Here is a 19,683-nt window from a genome sequence, read left to right as displayed (position 1 = left end):
GTACACTAAAAATTTAGAAAATATTTTGAAAGGCTTAGGACTAATAGTTATTTTTCTAAAAACTATCAAACTTTCAGTTTGTGGTTTTTTCAACTCTGGATGACTTCTAGCCATTTTAAAACGGGCTGGGCAAATTTTTAAAATAAATAATTTTCCCCCAATACTTGTAGTACTTGGTTTTCACATATTTGCTAATTGGTTTTAACGACTAGTTAATTGTAATAATAAATCAAATATAAGATATTAAATACAGTATTTTGATGAAGAACGTTATCAGAAGGAAATTCCCTTCAGGCGTTATCAGCTGGTGTGGTTGGACCTAGTCTTTAATTTTGTACTTAAAAACTATTCACGCTTGAAACTTCAAAATTTGTAGGACTTTAGAAAACGTTACTACGCACCTCTCATTAAAATTTCAAGATATTTGATCCACAAAAAGCGAAATTACGCCTATTTTACCCCAAAAGACGGCATTTTTCCCATAGACATATTGCTAATTTTAGACTGCTTTGACGAACGTTATCGGTTGGGCCTAGTGTTTATTTTCTTACTGAAAAACTATTCACGCTAGAAACTTCAAAATTAGTAGCACTTCTTCTTAACATTTCACGACATTTGATCCACAAAAAGCGAAATTACACCCATTTTACTCCAAAACACGGCATTTTCCCATAGACATAATGCTAATTCTTAGACTCGTTTGACCAAGGAGTACTAATCGGTCATATTCTTGACTTTTGGCTGTTTGAAGGGGCTTCTATAGCGCGTGCAACTTGCGTGATCGAGTGGGCTGTGATCTAGCGAAGTTTCTTGTATTACTACTGTTATTATACTATTTAAAATTATACTTGTGTAAATTACGACAACAGCTTTCAAAAGACGCCCCGGATCATGTTTTGGCGTCATCCCATACATCCTCCTTGGTCTTCATCGGAGCCCGAGCCCCCCCAACTTCAAAACACTTCCGACGCCCCTGAACTCATGATCTCCTGTTTACAAGACAGGCGCTTTAACCACTAAGCCACGGCGCCCTGGTTCCGAAGCGAGATTAATGCTGAATAGTTCAGTAATTTTACTAAATTAAGTCCTTCGCAGTTTTAACCTATTGTATGCATTAATGCATATCTCAAGCAACAATTATTATTAGTTTTTCATAATTTAATAGCTACGAAAACTAGTTCAAGTATCATAACAATGAGGCTACAACGAGAATCGAACTCATGATCTCCCGTTTACTTGACAGGCGCTTTAACCACTAAGACACGGAGCCCTGGTTCCGAAGCGAGATAAATGCTGAATAGTTCAGTAATTTTACTAAATTAACTCCTTCGCAGTTTTACTCTATTGTTTGCATTAATGCATATCTCAAGCAACTATTATTTTTAGTTTTTCAAAATTTTATAGCTACGAAAACTAGTTCAAGTATCATAACAAAGAGGCTCCGACGAGAATCGAACTCATGATCTCCTGTTTACGAGACAGGCGCTTTCACCACTAAGGCAAGAAGCCCTTGTTCCGATTCGAGATTTATGCTGAATATTTCAGTAATTTTACTAAATTAACTCCTTCGCAGTTTTACCCTATTGTTTGAATATATGCATATCTCAAGCAACTATTATTTTTAGTTTTTCAAAATTTAATAGCTACGAAAACTAGTTCAAATATCATAACAACGAGGCTCCGACGAGAATCGAACTCATGATCTCCTGTTTACAAGACAGGCGCTTTAACCACTAAGCCACGGAGCCCTGGTTCCGAAGCGGGATTAATGCTGAATATTTCAGTAATTTTACTAAATTAACTCCTTCGCAGTTTTACCCTATTGTTTGAATATATGCATATCTCAAGCAACTATAATTTTTAGTTTTTCAAAATATAATAGCTACGAAAACTAGTTCAAGTATCATAACAACGAGGCTCCGACGAGAATCGAACTCATGATCTCCTGTTTACGAGACAGGCGCTTTAACCACTAAGCCACGGTTCCGAAGCGAGATTAATGATGAATATTTCAGTAATTTTACTAAATTTACTCCTTCGCAGTTTTACCCTATTGTTTGCATTAATGCATATCTCAAGCAACTATTATTTTTAGTTTTTCAAAATATAATAGCTACGAAAACTAGTTCAAGTATCATAACAACGAGGCTCCAACGAGAATCGAACTCATGATCTCCTGTTTACAAGACAGGCGCTTTCACCACTAAGGCAAGAAGCCCTTGTTCCGATTCGAGATTAATGCTGAATATTTCAGTAATTTTACTAAATTAACTCCTTCGCAGTTTTACCCTATTGTTTGAATATATGCATATCTCAAGCAACTATAATTTTTAGTTTTTCAAAATATAATAGCTACGAAAACTAGTTCAAGTATCATAACAACGAGGCTCCGACGAGAATCGAACTCATGATCTCCTGTTTACGAGACAGGCGCTTTAACCACTAAGCCACGGTTCCGAAGCGAGATTAATGATGAATATTTCAGTAATTTTACTAAATTTACTCCTTCGCAGTTTTACCCTATTGTTTGCATTAATGCATATCTCAAGCAACTATTATTTTTAGTTTTTCAAAATATAATAGCTACGAAAACTAGTTCAAATATCATAACAACGAGGCTCCGACGAGAATCGAACTCATGATCTCCTGTTTACAAGACCGGCGCTTTAACCACTAAGCCACGGTTCCGAAGCGAGATTAATGCTGAATATTTCAGTAATTTTACAGAATTAACTCCTTCGCAGTTTTACCCTATTGTTTGAATATACGCATATCTCAAGCAACTATTATTTTTAGTTTTTCAAAATTAAATAGCTACGGAAATTAGTTCAAGTATCATAACAACGAGGCTCCGACGAGAATCGAATTCATGATCTCCTGTTTACAAGACAAGCGCTTTAACCACTATGTCACGGAGCCCTGGTTCCGAAGCGAGATTAATGCTGAATATTTCAGTAATTTTACTAATTTAACTCCTTCGCAGTTTTACCCTATTGTTTGCATTAATGCATATCTCAAGCAACGTTTTTCAAAATTTTATAGCTACGAAAACTAATTCAAGTATCATAACAAAGAGGCTCCGACGAGAATCGAACTCATGATCTCCTGTTTACGAGACAGGCGCTTTAACCACTAAGCCACGGAGCCCTGGTTCCGAAGCGAGATTAATGCTGAATAGTTCAGTAATTTTACTAAAATAACTCCTTCGCAGTTTTAACCTATTGTTTGCATTAATGCATATCTCAAGCAACAATTATTATTAGTTTTTCAAAATTTAATAGCTACGAAAACTAGTTCAAATATCATTACAACGAGGCTCCGACGAGAATCGAACTCATGATCTCCTGTTTACAAGACAGGCGCTTTAACCACTAAGCCACGGTTCCGAAGCGAGATTAATGCTGAATATTTCAGTAATTTTACTAAATTAACTCCTTCGCAGTTTTACTCTATTGTTTGAATATATGCATATCTCAAGCAACTATTATTTTTAGTTTTTCAAAATTTAATAGCTACGGAAATTAGTTCAAGTATCATAACAACGAGGCTCCGACGAGAATCGAACTCATGATCTCCTGTTTACAAGACAGGCGCTTTAACCACTAAGCCACGGAGCCCTGGTTCCGAAGCGAGATTAATGCTGAATAGTTCAGTAATTTTACTAAATTAACTCCTTCGCAGTTTTAACCTATTGTTTGCATTAATGCATATCTCAAGCAACAATTATTATTAGTTTTTCAAAATTTAATAGCTACGAAAACTAGTTCAAATATCATAACAACGAGGCTCCGACGAGAATCGAACTCATGATCTCCTGTTTACGAGACAGGCGCTTTAACCACTAAGCCACGGTTCCGAAGCGAGATTAATGATGAATATTTCAGTAATTTTACTAAATTTACTCCTTCGCAGTTTTACCCTATTGTTTGCATTAATGCATATCTCAAGCAACTATTATTTTTAGTTTTTCAAAATATAATAGCTACGAAAACTAGTTCAAATATCATAACAACGAGGCTCCGACGAGAATCGAACTCATGATCTCCTGTTTACGAGACAGGCGCTTTAACCACTAAGCCACGGTTCCGAAGCGAGATTAATGCTGAATATTTCAGTAATTTTACTAAATTAACTCCTTCGCAGTTTTACCCTATTGTTTGAATATATGCATATCTCAAGCAACTATTATTTTTAGTTTTTCAAAATTAAATAGCTACGGAAATTAGTTCAAGTATCATAACAACGAGGCTCCGACGAGAATCGAACTCATGATCTCCTGTTTACAAGACAGGCGCTTTAACCACTAAGCCACGGTTCCGAAGCGAGATTAATGCTGAATATTTCAGTAATTTTACTAAATTAACTCCTTCGCAGTTTTACCCTATTGTTTGAATATATGCATATCTCAAGCAACTATTATTTTTAGTTTTTCAAAATTAAATAGCTACGGAAATTAGTTCAAGTATCATAACAACGAGGCTCTGACGAGAATAGAACTCATGATCTCCTGTTTACAAGACAGGCGCTTTAACCACTAAGCCACGGAGCCCTGGTTCCGAAGCGAGATTAATGCTGAATAGTTCAGTAATTTTACTAAATTAACTCCTTCGCAGTTTTAACCTATTGTTTGCATTAATGCATATCTCAAGCAACTATTATTTTTAGTTTTTCAAAATATAATAGCTACGAAAACTAGTTCAAGTATCATAACAACGAGGCTACAACGAGAATCGAACTCATGATCTCCCGTTTACTTGACAGGCGCTTTAACCACTAAGACACGGAGCCTTGTTGCGAAGCGAGATTAATGCTGAATAGTTCAGTAATTTTACTAAATTAACTCCTTCGCAGTTTTACCCTATTGTTTGAATATATGCATATCTCAAGCAACTATTATTTTTAGTTTTTCAAAATTTAATAGCTACGAAAACTAGTTCAAATATCATAACAACGAGGCTCCGACGAGAATCGAACTCATGATCTCCTGTTTACAAGACAGGCGCTTTAACCACTAAGCCACGGAGCGCTGGTTCCGAAGCGGGATTAATGCTGAATATTTCAGTAATTTTACTAAATTAACTCCTTCGCAGTTTTACCCTATTGTTTGAATATATGCATATCTCAAGCAACTATAATTTTTAGTTTTTCAAAATTTAATAGCTACGAAAACTAGTTCAAGTATCATAACAACGAGGCTCCGACGAGAATCGAACTCATGATCTCCTGTTTACGAGACAGGCGCTTTAACCACTAAGCCACGGTTCCGAAGCGAGATTAATGATGAATATTTCAGTAATTTTACTAAATTTACTCCTTCGCAGTTTTACCCTATTGTTTGCATTAATGCATATCTCAAGCAACTATTATTTTTAGTTTTTCAAAATATAATAGCTACGAAAACTAGTTCAAGTATCATAACAACGAGGCTCCAACGAGAATCGAACTCATGATCTCCTGTTTACGAGACAGGCGCTTTCACCACTAAGGCAAGAAGCCCTTGTTCCGATTCGAGATTAATGCTGAATATTTCAGTAATTTTACTAAATTTACTCCTTCGCAGTATTACCCTATTGTTTGAGTATATGCATATCTCAAGAAACTATTATTTTTAGTTTTTCAAAATTTAATAGCTACGAAAACTAGTTCAAATATCATAACAACGAGGCTCCGACGAGAATCGAACTCATGATCTCCTGTTTAAGAGACAGGCGCTTTAACCACTATGCCACGGAGCCCTGGTTCCGAAGCGAGATTAATGCTGAATATTTCAGTAATTTTACTAATTTAACTGCTTCGCAGTTTTACCCTATTGTTTGCATTAATGCATATCTCAAGCAACTATTATTTATAGTTTTTCAAAATATAATAGCTACGAAAACTAGTTCAAGTATCATAACAACGAGGCTCCAACGAGAATCGAACTCATGATCTCCTGTTTACTTGACAGGCGCTTTAACCACTAAGACACGGAGCCTTGTTGCGAAGCGAGATTAATGCTGAATAGTTCAGTAATTTTACTAAATTAACTCCTTCGCAGTGTTAACCTATTGTTTGCATTAATGCATATCTCAAGCAACTATTATTTTTAGTTTTTCAAAATTTAATAGCTACAAAAACTAGTTCAAATATCATAACAACGAGGCTCCGACGAGAATCGAACTCATGATCTCCTGTTTACAAGACAGGCGCTTTAACCACTAAGCCACGGAGCCCTGGTTCCGAAGCGAGATTAATGCTGAATATTTCAGTAATTTTACTAAATTAACTCCTTCGCAGTTTTACCCTATTGTTTGAATATATGCATATCTCAAGCAACTATTATTTTTAGTTTTTCAAAATTAAATAGCTACGGAAATTAGTTCAAGTATCATAACAACGAGGCTCCGACGAGAATCGAACTCATGATCTCCTGTTTACAAGACAGGCGCTTTAACCACTAAGCCACGGAGCCCTGGTTCCGAAGCGAGATTAATGCTGAATAGTTCAGTAATTTTACTAAATTAACTCCTTCGCAGTTTTAACCTATTGTTTGCATTAATGCATATCTCAAGCAACTATTATTTTTAGTTTTTCAAAATATAATAGCTACGAAAACTAGTTCAAGTATCATAACAACGAGGCTACAACGAGAATCGAACTCATGATCTCCCGTTTACTTGACAGGCGCTTTAACCACTAAGACACGGAGCCTTGTTGCGAAGCGAGATTAATGCTGAATAGTTCAGTAATTTTACTAAATTAACTCCTTCGCAGTGTTAACCTATTGTTTGCATTAATGCATATCTCAAGCAACTATTATTTTTAGTTTTTCAAAATTTAATAGCTACGAGAACTAGTTCAGGTATCATAACAACGAGGCTCCGACGAGAATCGAACTCATGATCTTCTGTTTACTTGACAGGCGCTTTAACCACTAAGACACGGAGCCTTGTTGCGAAGCGAGATTAATGCTGAATAGTTCAGTAATTTTACTAAATTAACTCCTTCGCAGTGTTAACCTATTGTTTGCATTAATGCATATCTCAAGCAACTATTATTTTTAGTTTTTCAAAATTTAATAGCTACAAAAACTAGTTCAAATATCATAACAACGAGGCTCCGACGAGAATCGAACTCATGATCTCCTGTTTACAAGACAGGCGCTTTAACCACTAAGCCACGGTTCCGAAGCGAGATTAATGCTGAATATTTCAGTAATTTTACTAAATTAACTCCTTCGCAGTTTCACTCTATTGTTTGAATATATGCATATCTCAAGCAACTATTATTTATAGTTTTTCAAAATATAATAGCTACGAAAACTAGTTCAAGTATCATAACAACGAGGCTCCAACGAGAATCGAACTCATGATCTCCTGTTTACTTGACAGGCGCTTTAACCACTAAGACACGGAGCCTTGTTGCGAAGCGAGATTAATGCTGAATAGTTCAGTAATTTTACTAAATTAACTCCTTCGCAGTGTTAACCTATTGTTTGCATTAATGCATATCTCAAGCAACTATTATTTTTAGTTTTTCAAAATTTAATAGCTACAAAAACTAGTTCAAATATCATAACAACGAGGCTCCGACGAGAATCGAACTCATGATCTCCTGTTTACAAGACAGGCGCTTTAACCACTAAGCCACGGTTCCGAAGCGAGATTAATGCTGAATATTTCAGTAATTTTACTAAATTAACTCCTTCGCAGTTTCACTCTATTGTTTGAATATATGCATATCTCAAGCAACTATTATTTATAGTTTTTCAAAATATAATAGCTACGAAAACTAGTTCAAGTATCATAACAACGAGGCTCCAACGAGAATCGAACTCATGATCTCCTGTTTACTTGACAGGCGCTTTAACCACTAAGACACGGAGCCTTGTTGCGAAGCGAGATTAATGCTGAATAGTTCAGTAATTTTACTAAATTAACTCCTTCGCAGTGTTAACCTATTGTTTGCATTAATGCATATCTCAAGCAACTATTATTTTTAGTTTTTCAAAATTTAATAGCTACAAAAACTAGTTCAAATATCATAACAACGAGGCTCCGACGAGAATCGAACTCATGATCTCCTGTTTACAAGACAGGCGCTTTAACCACTAAGCCACGGTTCCGAAGCGAGATTAATGCTGAATATTTCAGTAATTTTACTAAATTAACTCCTTCGCAGTTTCACTCTATTGTTTGAATATATGCATATCTCAAGCAACTATTATTTATAGTTTTTCAAAATATAATAGCTACGAAAACTAGTTCAAGTATCATAACAACGAGGCTCCAACGAGAATCGAACTCATGATCTCCTGTTTACTTGACAGGCGCTTTAACCACTAAGACACGGAGCCTTGTTGCGAAGCGAGATTAATGCTGAATAGTTCAGTAATTTTACTAAATAAACTCCTTCGCAGTGTTAACCTATTGTTTGCATTAATGCATATCTCAAGCAACTATTATTTTTAGTTTTTCAAAATTTAATAGCTACAAAAACTAGTTCAAATATCATAACAACGAGGCTCCGACGAGAATCGAACTCATGATCTCCTGTTTACAAGACAGGCGCTTTAACCACTAAGCCACGGTTCCGAAGCGAGATTAATGCTGAATATTTCAGTAATTTTACTAAATTAACTCCTTCGCAGTTTTACTCTATTGTTTGAATATATGCATATCTCAAGCAACTATTATTTTTAGTTTTTCAAAATTTAATAGCTACGAAAATTAGTTCAAGTATCATAACAACGAGGCTCCGACGAGAATCGAACTCATGATCTCCTGTTTACAAGACAGACGCTTTAACCACTAAGCCACGGAGCCCTGGTTCCGAAGCGAGATTAATGCTGAATAGTTCAGTAATTTTAATAAATTAACTCCTTCGCAGTGTTAACCTATTGTTTGCATTTATGCATATCTCAAGCAACTATTATTTTTAGTTTTTCAAAATTTAATAGCTACGAAAACTAGTTCAAATATCATAACAACGAGGCTCCGACGAGAATCGATCTCATGATCTCCTGTTTACGAGACAGGCGCTTTAACCACCAAGCCACGGAGCCTTGTTGCGAAGCGAGATTAATGCTGAATAGTTCAGTAATTTTACTAAATTAACTCCTTCGCAGTGTTAACCTATTGTTTGCATTAATGCATATCTCAAGCAACTATTATTTTTAGTTTTTCAAAATATAATAGCTACGAAAACTAGTTCAAGTATCATAACAACGAGGCTCCGACGAGAATCGAACTCATGATCTCCTGTTTACGAGACAGGCGCTTTAACCACTAAGCCACGGAGCCCTGGTTCGAGATTAATGATGAATATTTCAGTAATTTTACTAAATTTACTCCTTCGCAGTTTTACCCTATTGTTTGCATTAATGCATATCTCAAGCAACTATTATTTTTAGTTTTTCAAAATATAATAGCTACGAAAACTAGTTCAAGTATCATAACAACGAGGCTCCAACGAGAATCGAACTCATGATCTCCTGTTTACGAGACAGGCGCTTTCACCACTAAGGCAAGAAGCCCTTGTTCCGATTCGAGATTAATGCTGAATATTTCAGTAATTTTACTAAATTAACTCCTTCGCAGTTTTACCCTATTGTTTGAGTATATGCATATCTCAAGAAACTATTATTTTTAGTTTTTCAAAATTTAATAGCTACGGAAATTAGTTCAAGTATCATAACAACGAGGCTCCGACGAGAATCGAACTCATGATCTCCTGTTAACGAGACAGGCGCTTTCACCACTAAGGCAAGAAGCCCTTGTTCCGATTCGAGATTAATGCTGAATATTTCAGTAATTTTACTAAATTAACTCCTTCGCAATTTTACCCTATTGTTTGAGTATATGCATATCTCAAGAAACTATTATTTTTAGTTTTTCAAAATTTAATAGCTACGGAAATTAGTTCAAGTATCATAACAACGAGGCTCCGACGAGAATCGAACTCATGATCTCCTGTTTACAAGACAGGCGCTTTAACCACTAAGCCACGGAGCCCTGGTTCCGAAGCGAGATTAATGCTGAATAGTTCAGTAATTTTACTAAATTGACTCCTTCGCAGTTTTAACCTATTGTTTGCATTAATGCATATCTCAAGCAACTATTATTTTTAGTTTTTCAAAATATAATAGCTACGAAAACTAGTTCAAGTATCATAACAACGAGGCTACAACGAGAATCGAACTCATGATCTCCCGTTTACTTGACAGGCGCTTTAACCACTAAGACACGGAGCCTTGTTGCGAAGCGAGATTAATGCTGAATAGTTCAGTAATTTTACTAAATTAACTCCTTCGCAGTGTTAACCTATTGTTTGCATTAATGCATATCTCAAGCAACTATTATTTTTAGTTTTTCAAAATTTAATAGCTACAAAAACTAGTTCAAATATCATAACAACGAGGCTCCGACGAGAATCGAACTCATGATCTCCTGTTTACAAGACAGGCGCTTTAACCACTAAGCCACGGTTCCGAAGCGAGATTAATGCTGAATATTTCAGTAATTTTACTAAATTAACTCCTTCGCAGTTTCACTCTATTGTTTGAATATATGCATATCTCAAGCAACTATTATTTATAGTTTTTCAAAATATAATAGCTACGAAAACTAGTTCAAGTATCATAACAACGAGGCTCCAACGAGAATCGAACTCATGATCTCCTGTTTACTTGACAGGCGCTTTAACCACTAAGACACGGAGCCTTGTTGCGAAGCGAGATTAATGCTGAATAGTTCAGTAATTTTACTAAATTAACTCCTTCGCAGTGTTAACCTATTGTTTGCATTAATGCATATCTCAAGCAACTATTATTTTTAGTTTTTCAAAATTTAATAGCTACAAAAACTAGTTCAAATATCATAACAACGAGGCTCCGACGAGAATCGAACTCATGATCTCCTGTTTACAAGACAGGCGCTTTAACCACTAAGCCACGGTTCCGAAGCGAGATTAATGCTGAATATTTCAGTAATTTTACTAAATTAACTTCTTCGCAGTTTTACTCTATTGTTTGAATATATGCATATCTCAAGCAACTATTATTTTTAGTTTTTCAAAATTTAATAGCTACGGAAATTAGTTCAAGTATCATAACAACGAGGCTCCGACGAGAATCGAACTCATGATCTCCTGTTTACAAGACAGACGCTTTAACCACTAAGCCACGGAGCCCTGGTTCCGAAGCGAGATTAATGCTGAATAGTTCAGTAATTTTACTAAATTAACTCCTTCGCAGTGTTAACCTATTGTTTGCATTTATGCATATCTCAAGCAACTATTATTTTTAGTTTTTCAAAATTTAATAGCTACGAAAACTAGTTCAAATATCATAACAACGAGGCTCCGACGAGAATCGATCTCATGATCTCCTGTTTACGAGACAGGCGCTTTAACCACCAAGCCACGGAGCCTTGTTGCGAAGCGAGATTAATGCTGAATAGTTCAGTAATTTTACTAAATTAACTCCTTCGCAGTGTTAACCTATTGTTTGCATTAATGCATATCTCAAGCAACTATTATTTTTAGTTTTTCAAAATATAATAGCTACGAAAACTAGTTCAAGTATCATAACAACGAGGCTCCGACGAGAATCGAACTCATGATCTCCTGTTTACGAGACAGGCGCTTTAACCACTAAGCCACGGAGCCCTGGTTCGAGATTAATGATGAATATTTCAGTAATTTTACTAAATTTACTCCTTCGCAGTTTTACCCTATTGTTTGCATTAATGCATATCTCAAGCAACTATTATTTTTAGTTTTTCAAAATATAATAGCTACGAAAACTAGTTCAAGTATCATAACAACGAGGCTCCAACGAGAATCGAACTCATGATCTCCTGTTTACGAGACAGGCGCTTTCACCACTAAGGCAAGAAGCCCTTGTTCCGATTCGAGATTAATGCTGAATATTTCAGTAATTTTACTAAATTAACTCCTTCGCAGTTTTACCCTATTGTTTGAGTATATGCATATCTCAAGAAACTATTATTTTTAGTTTTTCAAAATTTAATAGCTACGGAAATTGGTTCAAGTATCATAACAACGAGGCTCCGACGAGAATCGAACTCATGATCTCCTGTTTACGAGACAGGCGCTTTCACCACTAAGGCAAGAAGCCCTTGTTCCGATTCGAGATTAATGCTGAATATTTCAGTAATTTTACTAAATTAACTCCTTCGCAGTTTTACCCTATTGTTTGAGTATATGCATATCTCAAGAAACTATTATTTTTAGTTTTTCAAAATTTAATAGCTACGGAAATTAGTTCAAGTATCATAACAACGAGGCTCCGACGAGAATCGAACTCATGATCTCCTGTTTACAAGACAGGCGCTTTAACCACTAAGCCACGGTTCCGAAGCGAGATTAATGCTGAATATTTCAGTAATTTTACTAAATTAACTCCTTCGCAGTTTCACTCTATTGTTTGAATATATGCATATCTCAAGCAACTATTATTTATAGTTTTTCAAAATATAATAGCTACGAAAACTAGTTCAAGTATCATAACAACGAGGCTCCAACGAGAATCGAACTCATGATCTCCTGTTTACTTGACAGGCGCTTTAACCACTAAGACACGGAGCCTTGTTGCGAAGCGAGATTAATGCTGAATAGTTCAGTAATTTTACTAAATTAACTCCTTCGCAGTGTTAACCTATTGTTTGCATTAATGCATATCTCAAGCAACTATTATTTTTAGTTTTTCAAAATTTAATAGCTACAAAAACTAGTTCAAATATCATAACAACGAGGCTCCGACGAGAATCGAACTCATGATCTCCTGTTTACAAGACAGGCGCTTTAACCACTAAGCCACGGTTCCGAAGCGAGATTAATGCTGAATATTTCAGTAATTTTACTAAATTAACTCCTTCGCAGTTTCACTCTATTGTTTGAATATATGCATATCTCAAGCAACTATTATTTATAGTTTTTCAAAATATAATAGCTACGAAAACTAGTTCAAGTATCATAACAACGAGGCTCCAACGAGAATCGAACTCATGATCTCCTGTTTACTTGACAGGCGCTTTAACCACTAAGACACGGAGCCTTGTTGCGAAGCGAGATTAATGCTGAATAGTTCAGTAATTTTACTAAATAAACTCCTTCGCAGTGTTAACCTATTGTTTGCATTAATGCATATCTCAAGCAACTATTATTTTTAGTTTTTCAAAATTTAATAGCTACAAAAACTAGTTCAAATATCATAACAACGAGGCTCCGACGAGAATCGAACTCATGATCTCCTGTTTACAAGACAGGCGCTTTAACCACTAAGCCACGGTTCCGAAGCGAGATTAATGCTGAATATTTCAGTAATTTTACTAAATTAACTCCTTCGCAGTTTTACTCTATTGTTTGAATATATGCATATCTCAAGCAACTATTATTTTTAGTTTTTCAAAATTTAATAGCTACGAAAATTAGTTCAAGTATCATAACAACGAGGCTCCGACGAGAATCGAACTCATGATCTCCTGTTTACAAGACAGACGCTTTAACCACTAAGCCACGGAGCCCTGGTTCCGAAGCGAGATTAATGCTGAATAGTTCAGTAATTTTAATAAATTAACTCCTTCGCAGTGTTAACCTATTGTTTGCATTTATGCATATCTCAAGCAACTATTATTTTTAGTTTTTCAAAATTTAATAGCTACGAAAACTAGTTCAAATATCATAACAACGAGGCTCCGACGAGAATCGATCTCATGATCTCCTGTTTACGAGACAGGCGCTTTAACCACCAAGCCACGGAGCCTTGTTGCGAAGCGAGATTAATGCTGAATAGTTCAGTAATTTTACTAAATTAACTCCTTCGCAGTGTTAACCTATTGTTTGCATTAATGCATATCTCAAGCAACTATTATTTTTAGTTTTTCAAAATATAATAGCTACGAAAACTAGTTCAAGTATCATAACAACGAGGCTCCGACGAGAATCGAACTCATGATCTCCTGTTTACGAGACAGGCGCTTTAACCACTAAGCCACGTAGCCCTGGTTCGAGATTAATGATGAATATTTCAGTAATTTTACTAAATTTACTCCTTCGCAGTTTTACCCTATTGTTTGCGTTAATGCATATCTCAAGCAACTATTATTTTTAGTTTTTCAAAATATAATAGCTACGAAAACTAGTTCAAGTATCATAACAACGAGGCTCCAACGAGAATCGAACTCATGATCTCCTGTTTACGAGACAGGCGCTTTCACCACTAAGGCAAGAAGCCCTTGTTCCGATTCGAGATTAATGCTGAATATTTCAGTAATTTTACTAAATTAACTCCTTCGCAGTTTTACCCTATTGTTTGAGTATATGCATATCTCAAGAAACTATTATTTTTAGTTTTTCAAAATTTAATAGCTACGGAAATTAGTTCAAGTATCATAACAACGAGGCTCCGACGAGAATCGAACTCATGATCTCCTGTTTACGAGACAGGCGCTTTCACCACTAAGGCAAGAAGCCCTTGTTCCGATTCGAGATTAATGCTGAATATTTCAGTAATTTTACTAAATTAACTCCTTCGCAGTTTTACCCTATTGTTTGAGTATATGCATATCTCAAGAAACTATTATTTTTAGTTTTTCAAAATTTAATAGCTACGGAAATTAGTTCAAGTATCATAACAACGAGGCTCCGACGAGAATCGAACTCATGATCTCCTGTTTACAAGACAGGCGCTTTAACCACTAAGCCACGGAGCCCTGGTTCCGAAGCGAGATTAATGCTGAATAGTTCAGTAATTTTACTAAATTAACTCCTTCGCAGTTTTAACCTATTGTTTGCATTAATGCATATCTCAAGCAACTATTATTTTTAGTTTTTCAAAATATAATAGCTACGAAAACTAGTTCAAGTATCATAACAACGAGGCTACAACGAGAATCGAACTCATGATCTCCCGTTTACTTGACAGGCGCTTTAACCACTAAGACACGGAGCCTTGTTGCGAAGCGAGATTAATGCTGAATAGTTCAGTAATTTTACTAAATTAACTCCTTCGCAGTGTTAACCTATTGTTTGCATTAATGCATATCTCAAGCAACTATTATTTTTAGTTTTTCAAAATTTAATAGCTACAAAAACTAGTTCAAATATCATAACAACGAGGCTCCGACGAGAATCGAACTCATGATCTCCTGTTTACAAGACAGGCGCTTTAACCACTAAGCCACGGTTCCGAAGCGAGATTAATGCTGAATATTTCAGTAATTTTACTAAATTAACTCCTTCGCAGTTTCACTCTATTGTTTGAATATATGCATATCTCAAGCAACTATTATTTATAGTTTTTCAAAATATAATAGCTACGAAAACTAGTTCAAGTATCATAACAACGAGGCTCCAACGAGAATCGAACTCATGATCTCCTGTTTACTTGACAGGCGCTTTAACCACTAAGACACGGAGCCTTGTTGCGAAGCGAGATTAATGCTGAATAGTTCAGTAATTTTACTAAATTAACTCCTTCGCAGTGTTAACCTATTGTTTGCATTAATGCATATCTCAAGCAACTATTATTTTTAGTTTTTCAAAATTTAATAGCTACAAAAACTAGTTCAAATATCATAACAACGAGGCTCCGACGAGAATCGAACTCATGATCTCCTGTTTACAAGACAGGCGCTTTAACCACTAAGCCACGGTTCCGAAGCGAGATTAATGCTGAATATTTCAGTAATTTTACTAAATTAACTCCTTCGCAGTTTTACTCTATTGTTTGAATATATGCATATCTCAAGCAACTATTATTTTTAGTTTTTCAAAATTTAATAGCTACGGAAATTAGTTCAAGTATCATAACAACGAGGCTCCGACGAGAATCGAACTCATGATCTCCTGTTTACAAGACAGACGCTTTAACCACTAAGCCACGGAGCCCTGGTTCCGAAGCGAGATTAATGCTGAATAGTTCAGTAATTTTACTAAATTAACTCCTTCGCAGTGTTAACCTATTGTTTGCATTTATGCATATCTCAAGCAACTATTATTTTTAGTTTTTCAAAATTTAATAGCTACGAAAACTAGTTCAAATATCATAACAACGAGGCTCCGACGAGAATCGATCTCATGATCTCCTGTTTACGAGACAGGCGCTTTAACCACCAAGCCACGGAGCCTTGTTGCGAAGCGAGATTAATGCTGAATAGTTCAGTAATTTTACTAAATTAACTCCTTCGCAGTGTTAACCTATTGTTTGCATTAATGCATATCTCAAGCAACTATTATTTTTAGTTTTTCAAAATATAATAGCTACGAAAACTAGTTCAAGTATCATAACAACGAGGCTCCGACGAGAATCGAACTCATGATCTCCTGTTTACGAGACAGGCGCTTTAACCACTAAGCCACGGAGCCCTGGTTCGAGATTAATGATGAATATTTCAGTAATTTTACTAAATTTACTCCTTCGCAGTTTTACCCTATTGTTTGCATTAATGCATATCTCAAGCAACTATTATTTTTAGTTTTTCAAAATATAATAGCTACGAAAACTAGTTCAAGTATCATAACAACGAGGCTCCAACGAGAATCGAACTCATGATCTCCTGTTTACGAGACAGGCGCTTTCACCACTAAGGCAAGAAGCCCTTGTTCCGATTCGAGATTAATGCTGAATATTTCAGTAATTTTACTAAATTAACTCCTTCGCAGTTTTACCCTATTGTTTGAGTATATGCATATCTCAAGAAACTATTATTTTTAGTTTTTCAAAATTTAATAGCTACGGAAATTGGTTCAAGTATCATAACAACGAGGCTCCGACGAGAATCGAACTCATGATCTCCTGTTTACGAGACAGGCGCTTTCACCACTAAGGCAAGAAGCCCTTGTTCCGATTCGAGATTAATGCTGAATATTTCAGTAATTTTACTAAATTAACTCCTTCGCAGTTTTACCCTATTGTTTGAGTATATGCATATCTCAAGAAACTATTATTTTTAGTTTTTCAAAATTTAATAGCTACGGAAATTAGTTCAAGTATCATAACAACGAGGCTCCGACGAGAATCGAACTCATGATCTCCTGTTTACAAGACAGGCGCTTTAACCACTAAGCCACGGAGCCCTGGTTCCGAAGCGAGATTAATGCTGAATAGTTCAGTAATTTTACTAAATTAACTCCTTCGCAGTTTTAACCTATTGTTTGCATTAATGCATATCTCAAGCAACTATTATTTTTAGTTTTTCAAAATATAATAGCTACGAAAACTAGTTCAAGTATCATAACAACGAGGCTACAACGAGAATCGAACTCATGATCTCCCGTTTACTTGACAGGCGCTTTAACCACTAAGACACGGAGCCTTGTTGCGAAGCGAGATTAATGCTGAATAGTTCAGTAATTTTACTAAATTAACTCCTTCGCAGTGTTAACCTATTGTTTGCATTAATGCATATCTCAAGCAACTATTATTTTTAGTTTTTCAAAATTTAATAGCTACAAAAACTAGTTCAAATATCATAACAACGAGGCTCCGACGAGAATCGAACTCATGATCTCCTGTTTACAAGACAGGCGCTTTAACCACTAAGCCACGGTTCCGAAGCGAGATTAATGCTGAATATTTCAGTAATTTTACTAAATTAACTCCTTCGCAGTTTCACTCTATTGTTTGAATATATGCATATCTCAAGCAACTATTATTTATAGTTTTTCAAAATAAAATAGCTACGAAAACTAGTTCAAGTATCATAACAACGAGGCTCCAACGAGAATCGAACTCATGATCTCCTGTTTACTTGACAGGCGCTTTAACCACTAAGACACGGAGCCTTGTTGCGAAGCGAGATTAATGCTGAATAGTTCAGTAATTTTACTAAATTAACTCCTTCGCAGTGTTAACCTATTGTTTGCATTAATGCATATCTCAAGCAACTATTATTTTTAGTTTTTCAAAATTTAATAGCTACAAAAACTAGTTCAAATATCATAACAACGAGGCTCCGACGAGAATCGAACTCATGATCTCCTGTTTACAAGACAGGCGCTTTAACCACTAAGCCACGGTTCCGAAGCGAGAGTAATGCTGAATATTTCAATAATTTTACTAAATTAACTCCTTCGCAGTTTTACTCTATTGTTTGAATATATGCATATCTCAAGCAACTATTATTTTTAGTTTTTCAAAATTTAATAGCTACGGAAATTAGTTCAAGTATCATAACAACGAGGCTCCGACGAGAATCGAACTCATGATCTCCTGTTTACAAGACAGACGCTTTAACCACTAAGCCACGGAGCCCTGGTTCCGAAGCGAGATTAATGCTGAATAGTTCAGTAATTTTACTAAATTAACTCCTTCGCAGTGTTAACCTATTGTTTGCATTTATGCATATCTCAAGCAACTATTATTTTTAGTTTTTCAAAATTTAATAGCTACGAAAACTAGTTCAAATATCATAACAACGAGGCTCCGACGAGAATCGATCTCATGATCTCCTGTTTACGAGACAGGCGCTTTAACCACCAAGCCACGGAGCCTTGTTGCGAAGCGAGATTAATGCTGAATAGTTCAGTAATTTTACTAAATTAACTCCTTCGCAGTGTTAACCTATTGTTTGCATTAATGCATATCTCAAGCAACTATTATTTTTAGTTTTTCAAAATATAATAGCTACGAAAACTAGTTCAAGTATCATAACAACGAGGCTCCGACGAGAATCGAACTCATGATCTCCTGTTTACGAGACAGGCGCTTTAACCACTAAGCCACGGAGCCCTGGTTCGAGATTAATGATGAATATTTCAGTAATTTTACTAAATTTACTCCTTCGCAGTTTTACCCTATTGTTTGCATATATGCATATCTCAAGCAACTATTATTTTTAGTTTTTCAAAATATAATAGCTACGAAAACTAGTTCAAGTATCATAACAACGAGGCTCCAACGAGAATCGAACTCATGATCTCCTGTTTACGAGACAGGCGCTTTCACCACTAAGGCAAGAAGCCCTTGTTCCGATCCGAGATTAATGCTGAATATTTCAGTAATTTTACTAAATTAACTCCTTCGCAGTTTTACCCTATTGTTTGAGTATATGCATATCTCAAGAAACTATTATTTTTAGTTTTTCAAAATTTAATAGCTACGGAAATTGGTTCAAGTATCATAACAACGAGGCTCCGACGAGAATCGAACTCATGATCTCCTGTTTACGAGACAGGCGCTTTCACCACTAAGGCAAGAAGCCCTTGTTCCGATTCGAGATTAATGCTGAATATTTCAGTAATTTTACTAAATTAACTCCTTCGCAGTTTTACCCTATTGTTTGAGTATATGCATATCTCAAGAAACTATTATTTTTAGTTTTTCAAAATTTAATAGCTACGGAAATTAGTTCAAGTATCATAACAACGAGGCTCCGACGAGAATCGAACTCATGATCTCCTGTTTACAAGACAGGCGCTTTAACCACTAAGCCACGGAGCCCTGGTTCCGAAGCGAGATTAATGCTGAATAGTTCAGTAATTTTACTAAATTAACTCCTTCGCAGTTTTAACCTATTGTTTGCATTAATGCATATCTCAAGCAACTATTATTTTTAGTTTTTCAAAATATAATAGCTACGAAAACTAGTTCAAGTATCATAACAACGAGGCTACAACGAGAATCGAACTCATGATCTCCCGTTTACTTGACAGGCGCTTTAACCACTAAGACACGGAGCC

At 35.7% G+C, this 19,683-nt stretch overlaps 47 non-coding genes across 47 annotated transcripts; all 47 read right to left on the bottom strand.

Moving 5' to 3' along the window:
- Nucleotides 1-1,675: 1,675 nt before the first annotated feature.
- On the bottom strand, nucleotides 1,676-1,748 carry TRNAT-UGU (transfer RNA threonine (anticodon UGU)). Its single transcript has one exon. It is a non-coding gene; the product is annotated as a tRNA-Thr (tRNA).
- A 166-nt stretch (nucleotides 1,749-1,914) lies between these two features.
- On the bottom strand, nucleotides 1,915-1,987 carry TRNAT-CGU (transfer RNA threonine (anticodon CGU)). The gene has a single exon. It is a non-coding gene; the product is annotated as a tRNA-Thr (tRNA).
- A 397-nt stretch (nucleotides 1,988-2,384) lies between these two features.
- TRNAT-CGU (transfer RNA threonine (anticodon CGU)) lies at nucleotides 2,385-2,457 on the bottom strand. Its single transcript has one exon. It is a non-coding gene; the product is annotated as a tRNA-Thr (tRNA).
- Nucleotides 2,458-3,074: 617 nt separating this feature from the next.
- On the bottom strand, nucleotides 3,075-3,147 carry TRNAT-CGU (transfer RNA threonine (anticodon CGU)). The gene has a single exon. It is a non-coding gene; the product is annotated as a tRNA-Thr (tRNA).
- A 166-nt stretch (nucleotides 3,148-3,313) lies between these two features.
- Nucleotides 3,314-3,386, bottom strand: TRNAT-UGU (transfer RNA threonine (anticodon UGU)). Its single transcript has one exon. It is a non-coding gene; the product is annotated as a tRNA-Thr (tRNA).
- Nucleotides 3,387-3,544: 158 nt separating this feature from the next.
- Nucleotides 3,545-3,617, bottom strand: TRNAT-UGU (transfer RNA threonine (anticodon UGU)). Its single transcript has one exon. It is a non-coding gene; the product is annotated as a tRNA-Thr (tRNA).
- Nucleotides 3,618-3,783: 166 nt separating this feature from the next.
- On the bottom strand, nucleotides 3,784-3,856 carry TRNAT-CGU (transfer RNA threonine (anticodon CGU)). The gene has a single exon. It is a non-coding gene; the product is annotated as a tRNA-Thr (tRNA).
- A 158-nt stretch (nucleotides 3,857-4,014) lies between these two features.
- On the bottom strand, nucleotides 4,015-4,087 carry TRNAT-CGU (transfer RNA threonine (anticodon CGU)). Its single transcript has one exon. It is a non-coding gene; the product is annotated as a tRNA-Thr (tRNA).
- Nucleotides 4,088-4,245: 158 nt separating this feature from the next.
- On the bottom strand, nucleotides 4,246-4,318 carry TRNAT-UGU (transfer RNA threonine (anticodon UGU)). Its single transcript has one exon. It is a non-coding gene; the product is annotated as a tRNA-Thr (tRNA).
- A 158-nt stretch (nucleotides 4,319-4,476) lies between these two features.
- TRNAT-UGU (transfer RNA threonine (anticodon UGU)) lies at nucleotides 4,477-4,549 on the bottom strand. The gene has a single exon. It is a non-coding gene; the product is annotated as a tRNA-Thr (tRNA).
- A 404-nt stretch (nucleotides 4,550-4,953) lies between these two features.
- Nucleotides 4,954-5,026, bottom strand: TRNAT-UGU (transfer RNA threonine (anticodon UGU)). The gene has a single exon. It is a non-coding gene; the product is annotated as a tRNA-Thr (tRNA).
- Nucleotides 5,027-5,192: 166 nt separating this feature from the next.
- Nucleotides 5,193-5,265, bottom strand: TRNAT-CGU (transfer RNA threonine (anticodon CGU)). The gene has a single exon. It is a non-coding gene; the product is annotated as a tRNA-Thr (tRNA).
- Nucleotides 5,266-5,662: 397 nt separating this feature from the next.
- On the bottom strand, nucleotides 5,663-5,735 carry TRNAK-CUU (transfer RNA lysine (anticodon CUU)). Its single transcript has one exon. It is a non-coding gene; the product is annotated as a tRNA-Lys (tRNA).
- Nucleotides 5,736-6,139: 404 nt separating this feature from the next.
- Nucleotides 6,140-6,212, bottom strand: TRNAT-UGU (transfer RNA threonine (anticodon UGU)). Its single transcript has one exon. It is a non-coding gene; the product is annotated as a tRNA-Thr (tRNA).
- A 166-nt stretch (nucleotides 6,213-6,378) lies between these two features.
- TRNAT-UGU (transfer RNA threonine (anticodon UGU)) lies at nucleotides 6,379-6,451 on the bottom strand. The gene has a single exon. It is a non-coding gene; the product is annotated as a tRNA-Thr (tRNA).
- Nucleotides 6,452-7,093: 642 nt separating this feature from the next.
- TRNAT-UGU (transfer RNA threonine (anticodon UGU)) lies at nucleotides 7,094-7,166 on the bottom strand. The gene has a single exon. It is a non-coding gene; the product is annotated as a tRNA-Thr (tRNA).
- A 396-nt stretch (nucleotides 7,167-7,562) lies between these two features.
- TRNAT-UGU (transfer RNA threonine (anticodon UGU)) lies at nucleotides 7,563-7,635 on the bottom strand. The gene has a single exon. It is a non-coding gene; the product is annotated as a tRNA-Thr (tRNA).
- A 396-nt stretch (nucleotides 7,636-8,031) lies between these two features.
- TRNAT-UGU (transfer RNA threonine (anticodon UGU)) lies at nucleotides 8,032-8,104 on the bottom strand. The gene has a single exon. It is a non-coding gene; the product is annotated as a tRNA-Thr (tRNA).
- A 396-nt stretch (nucleotides 8,105-8,500) lies between these two features.
- Nucleotides 8,501-8,573, bottom strand: TRNAT-UGU (transfer RNA threonine (anticodon UGU)). The gene has a single exon. It is a non-coding gene; the product is annotated as a tRNA-Thr (tRNA).
- A 158-nt stretch (nucleotides 8,574-8,731) lies between these two features.
- Nucleotides 8,732-8,804, bottom strand: TRNAT-UGU (transfer RNA threonine (anticodon UGU)). Its single transcript has one exon. It is a non-coding gene; the product is annotated as a tRNA-Thr (tRNA).
- A 166-nt stretch (nucleotides 8,805-8,970) lies between these two features.
- TRNAT-CGU (transfer RNA threonine (anticodon CGU)) lies at nucleotides 8,971-9,043 on the bottom strand. Its single transcript has one exon. It is a non-coding gene; the product is annotated as a tRNA-Thr (tRNA).
- Nucleotides 9,044-9,208: 165 nt separating this feature from the next.
- TRNAT-CGU (transfer RNA threonine (anticodon CGU)) lies at nucleotides 9,209-9,281 on the bottom strand. The gene has a single exon. It is a non-coding gene; the product is annotated as a tRNA-Thr (tRNA).
- A 638-nt stretch (nucleotides 9,282-9,919) lies between these two features.
- TRNAT-UGU (transfer RNA threonine (anticodon UGU)) lies at nucleotides 9,920-9,992 on the bottom strand. Its single transcript has one exon. It is a non-coding gene; the product is annotated as a tRNA-Thr (tRNA).
- Nucleotides 9,993-10,396: 404 nt separating this feature from the next.
- On the bottom strand, nucleotides 10,397-10,469 carry TRNAT-UGU (transfer RNA threonine (anticodon UGU)). Its single transcript has one exon. It is a non-coding gene; the product is annotated as a tRNA-Thr (tRNA).
- Nucleotides 10,470-10,865: 396 nt separating this feature from the next.
- On the bottom strand, nucleotides 10,866-10,938 carry TRNAT-UGU (transfer RNA threonine (anticodon UGU)). The gene has a single exon. It is a non-coding gene; the product is annotated as a tRNA-Thr (tRNA).
- Nucleotides 10,939-11,096: 158 nt separating this feature from the next.
- On the bottom strand, nucleotides 11,097-11,169 carry TRNAT-UGU (transfer RNA threonine (anticodon UGU)). Its single transcript has one exon. It is a non-coding gene; the product is annotated as a tRNA-Thr (tRNA).
- A 166-nt stretch (nucleotides 11,170-11,335) lies between these two features.
- TRNAT-CGU (transfer RNA threonine (anticodon CGU)) lies at nucleotides 11,336-11,408 on the bottom strand. The gene has a single exon. It is a non-coding gene; the product is annotated as a tRNA-Thr (tRNA).
- Nucleotides 11,409-11,573: 165 nt separating this feature from the next.
- On the bottom strand, nucleotides 11,574-11,646 carry TRNAT-CGU (transfer RNA threonine (anticodon CGU)). The gene has a single exon. It is a non-coding gene; the product is annotated as a tRNA-Thr (tRNA).
- Nucleotides 11,647-12,284: 638 nt separating this feature from the next.
- On the bottom strand, nucleotides 12,285-12,357 carry TRNAT-UGU (transfer RNA threonine (anticodon UGU)). The gene has a single exon. It is a non-coding gene; the product is annotated as a tRNA-Thr (tRNA).
- A 396-nt stretch (nucleotides 12,358-12,753) lies between these two features.
- TRNAT-UGU (transfer RNA threonine (anticodon UGU)) lies at nucleotides 12,754-12,826 on the bottom strand. The gene has a single exon. It is a non-coding gene; the product is annotated as a tRNA-Thr (tRNA).
- Nucleotides 12,827-13,222: 396 nt separating this feature from the next.
- Nucleotides 13,223-13,295, bottom strand: TRNAT-UGU (transfer RNA threonine (anticodon UGU)). Its single transcript has one exon. It is a non-coding gene; the product is annotated as a tRNA-Thr (tRNA).
- Nucleotides 13,296-13,453: 158 nt separating this feature from the next.
- On the bottom strand, nucleotides 13,454-13,526 carry TRNAT-UGU (transfer RNA threonine (anticodon UGU)). Its single transcript has one exon. It is a non-coding gene; the product is annotated as a tRNA-Thr (tRNA).
- A 166-nt stretch (nucleotides 13,527-13,692) lies between these two features.
- TRNAT-CGU (transfer RNA threonine (anticodon CGU)) lies at nucleotides 13,693-13,765 on the bottom strand. Its single transcript has one exon. It is a non-coding gene; the product is annotated as a tRNA-Thr (tRNA).
- Nucleotides 13,766-13,930: 165 nt separating this feature from the next.
- Nucleotides 13,931-14,003, bottom strand: TRNAT-CGU (transfer RNA threonine (anticodon CGU)). Its single transcript has one exon. It is a non-coding gene; the product is annotated as a tRNA-Thr (tRNA).
- Nucleotides 14,004-14,641: 638 nt separating this feature from the next.
- On the bottom strand, nucleotides 14,642-14,714 carry TRNAT-UGU (transfer RNA threonine (anticodon UGU)). The gene has a single exon. It is a non-coding gene; the product is annotated as a tRNA-Thr (tRNA).
- A 404-nt stretch (nucleotides 14,715-15,118) lies between these two features.
- TRNAT-UGU (transfer RNA threonine (anticodon UGU)) lies at nucleotides 15,119-15,191 on the bottom strand. Its single transcript has one exon. It is a non-coding gene; the product is annotated as a tRNA-Thr (tRNA).
- A 396-nt stretch (nucleotides 15,192-15,587) lies between these two features.
- TRNAT-UGU (transfer RNA threonine (anticodon UGU)) lies at nucleotides 15,588-15,660 on the bottom strand. Its single transcript has one exon. It is a non-coding gene; the product is annotated as a tRNA-Thr (tRNA).
- Nucleotides 15,661-15,818: 158 nt separating this feature from the next.
- TRNAT-UGU (transfer RNA threonine (anticodon UGU)) lies at nucleotides 15,819-15,891 on the bottom strand. Its single transcript has one exon. It is a non-coding gene; the product is annotated as a tRNA-Thr (tRNA).
- Nucleotides 15,892-16,057: 166 nt separating this feature from the next.
- Nucleotides 16,058-16,130, bottom strand: TRNAT-CGU (transfer RNA threonine (anticodon CGU)). Its single transcript has one exon. It is a non-coding gene; the product is annotated as a tRNA-Thr (tRNA).
- Nucleotides 16,131-16,295: 165 nt separating this feature from the next.
- Nucleotides 16,296-16,368, bottom strand: TRNAT-CGU (transfer RNA threonine (anticodon CGU)). The gene has a single exon. It is a non-coding gene; the product is annotated as a tRNA-Thr (tRNA).
- Nucleotides 16,369-17,006: 638 nt separating this feature from the next.
- Nucleotides 17,007-17,079, bottom strand: TRNAT-UGU (transfer RNA threonine (anticodon UGU)). The gene has a single exon. It is a non-coding gene; the product is annotated as a tRNA-Thr (tRNA).
- Nucleotides 17,080-17,483: 404 nt separating this feature from the next.
- TRNAT-UGU (transfer RNA threonine (anticodon UGU)) lies at nucleotides 17,484-17,556 on the bottom strand. The gene has a single exon. It is a non-coding gene; the product is annotated as a tRNA-Thr (tRNA).
- Nucleotides 17,557-17,952: 396 nt separating this feature from the next.
- TRNAT-UGU (transfer RNA threonine (anticodon UGU)) lies at nucleotides 17,953-18,025 on the bottom strand. The gene has a single exon. It is a non-coding gene; the product is annotated as a tRNA-Thr (tRNA).
- A 158-nt stretch (nucleotides 18,026-18,183) lies between these two features.
- TRNAT-UGU (transfer RNA threonine (anticodon UGU)) lies at nucleotides 18,184-18,256 on the bottom strand. The gene has a single exon. It is a non-coding gene; the product is annotated as a tRNA-Thr (tRNA).
- A 166-nt stretch (nucleotides 18,257-18,422) lies between these two features.
- TRNAT-CGU (transfer RNA threonine (anticodon CGU)) lies at nucleotides 18,423-18,495 on the bottom strand. The gene has a single exon. It is a non-coding gene; the product is annotated as a tRNA-Thr (tRNA).
- Nucleotides 18,496-18,660: 165 nt separating this feature from the next.
- Nucleotides 18,661-18,733, bottom strand: TRNAT-CGU (transfer RNA threonine (anticodon CGU)). The gene has a single exon. It is a non-coding gene; the product is annotated as a tRNA-Thr (tRNA).
- A 638-nt stretch (nucleotides 18,734-19,371) lies between these two features.
- Nucleotides 19,372-19,444, bottom strand: TRNAT-UGU (transfer RNA threonine (anticodon UGU)). The gene has a single exon. It is a non-coding gene; the product is annotated as a tRNA-Thr (tRNA).
- Nucleotides 19,445-19,683: the final 239 nt, after the last annotated feature.

This window comes from Phalangium opilio, unplaced genomic scaffold, assembly GCF_054372755.1.
Source record: "Phalangium opilio isolate 3A_F unplaced genomic scaffold, DU_Popi_V2 ptg000032l_1, whole genome shotgun sequence".
NCBI lineage: Eukaryota > Metazoa > Arthropoda > Arachnida > Opiliones > Phalangiidae > Phalangium > Phalangium opilio.
Note: the sequence above shows the minus strand (reverse complement) of the source record. Positions and strands in the feature narration are given on the sequence as shown.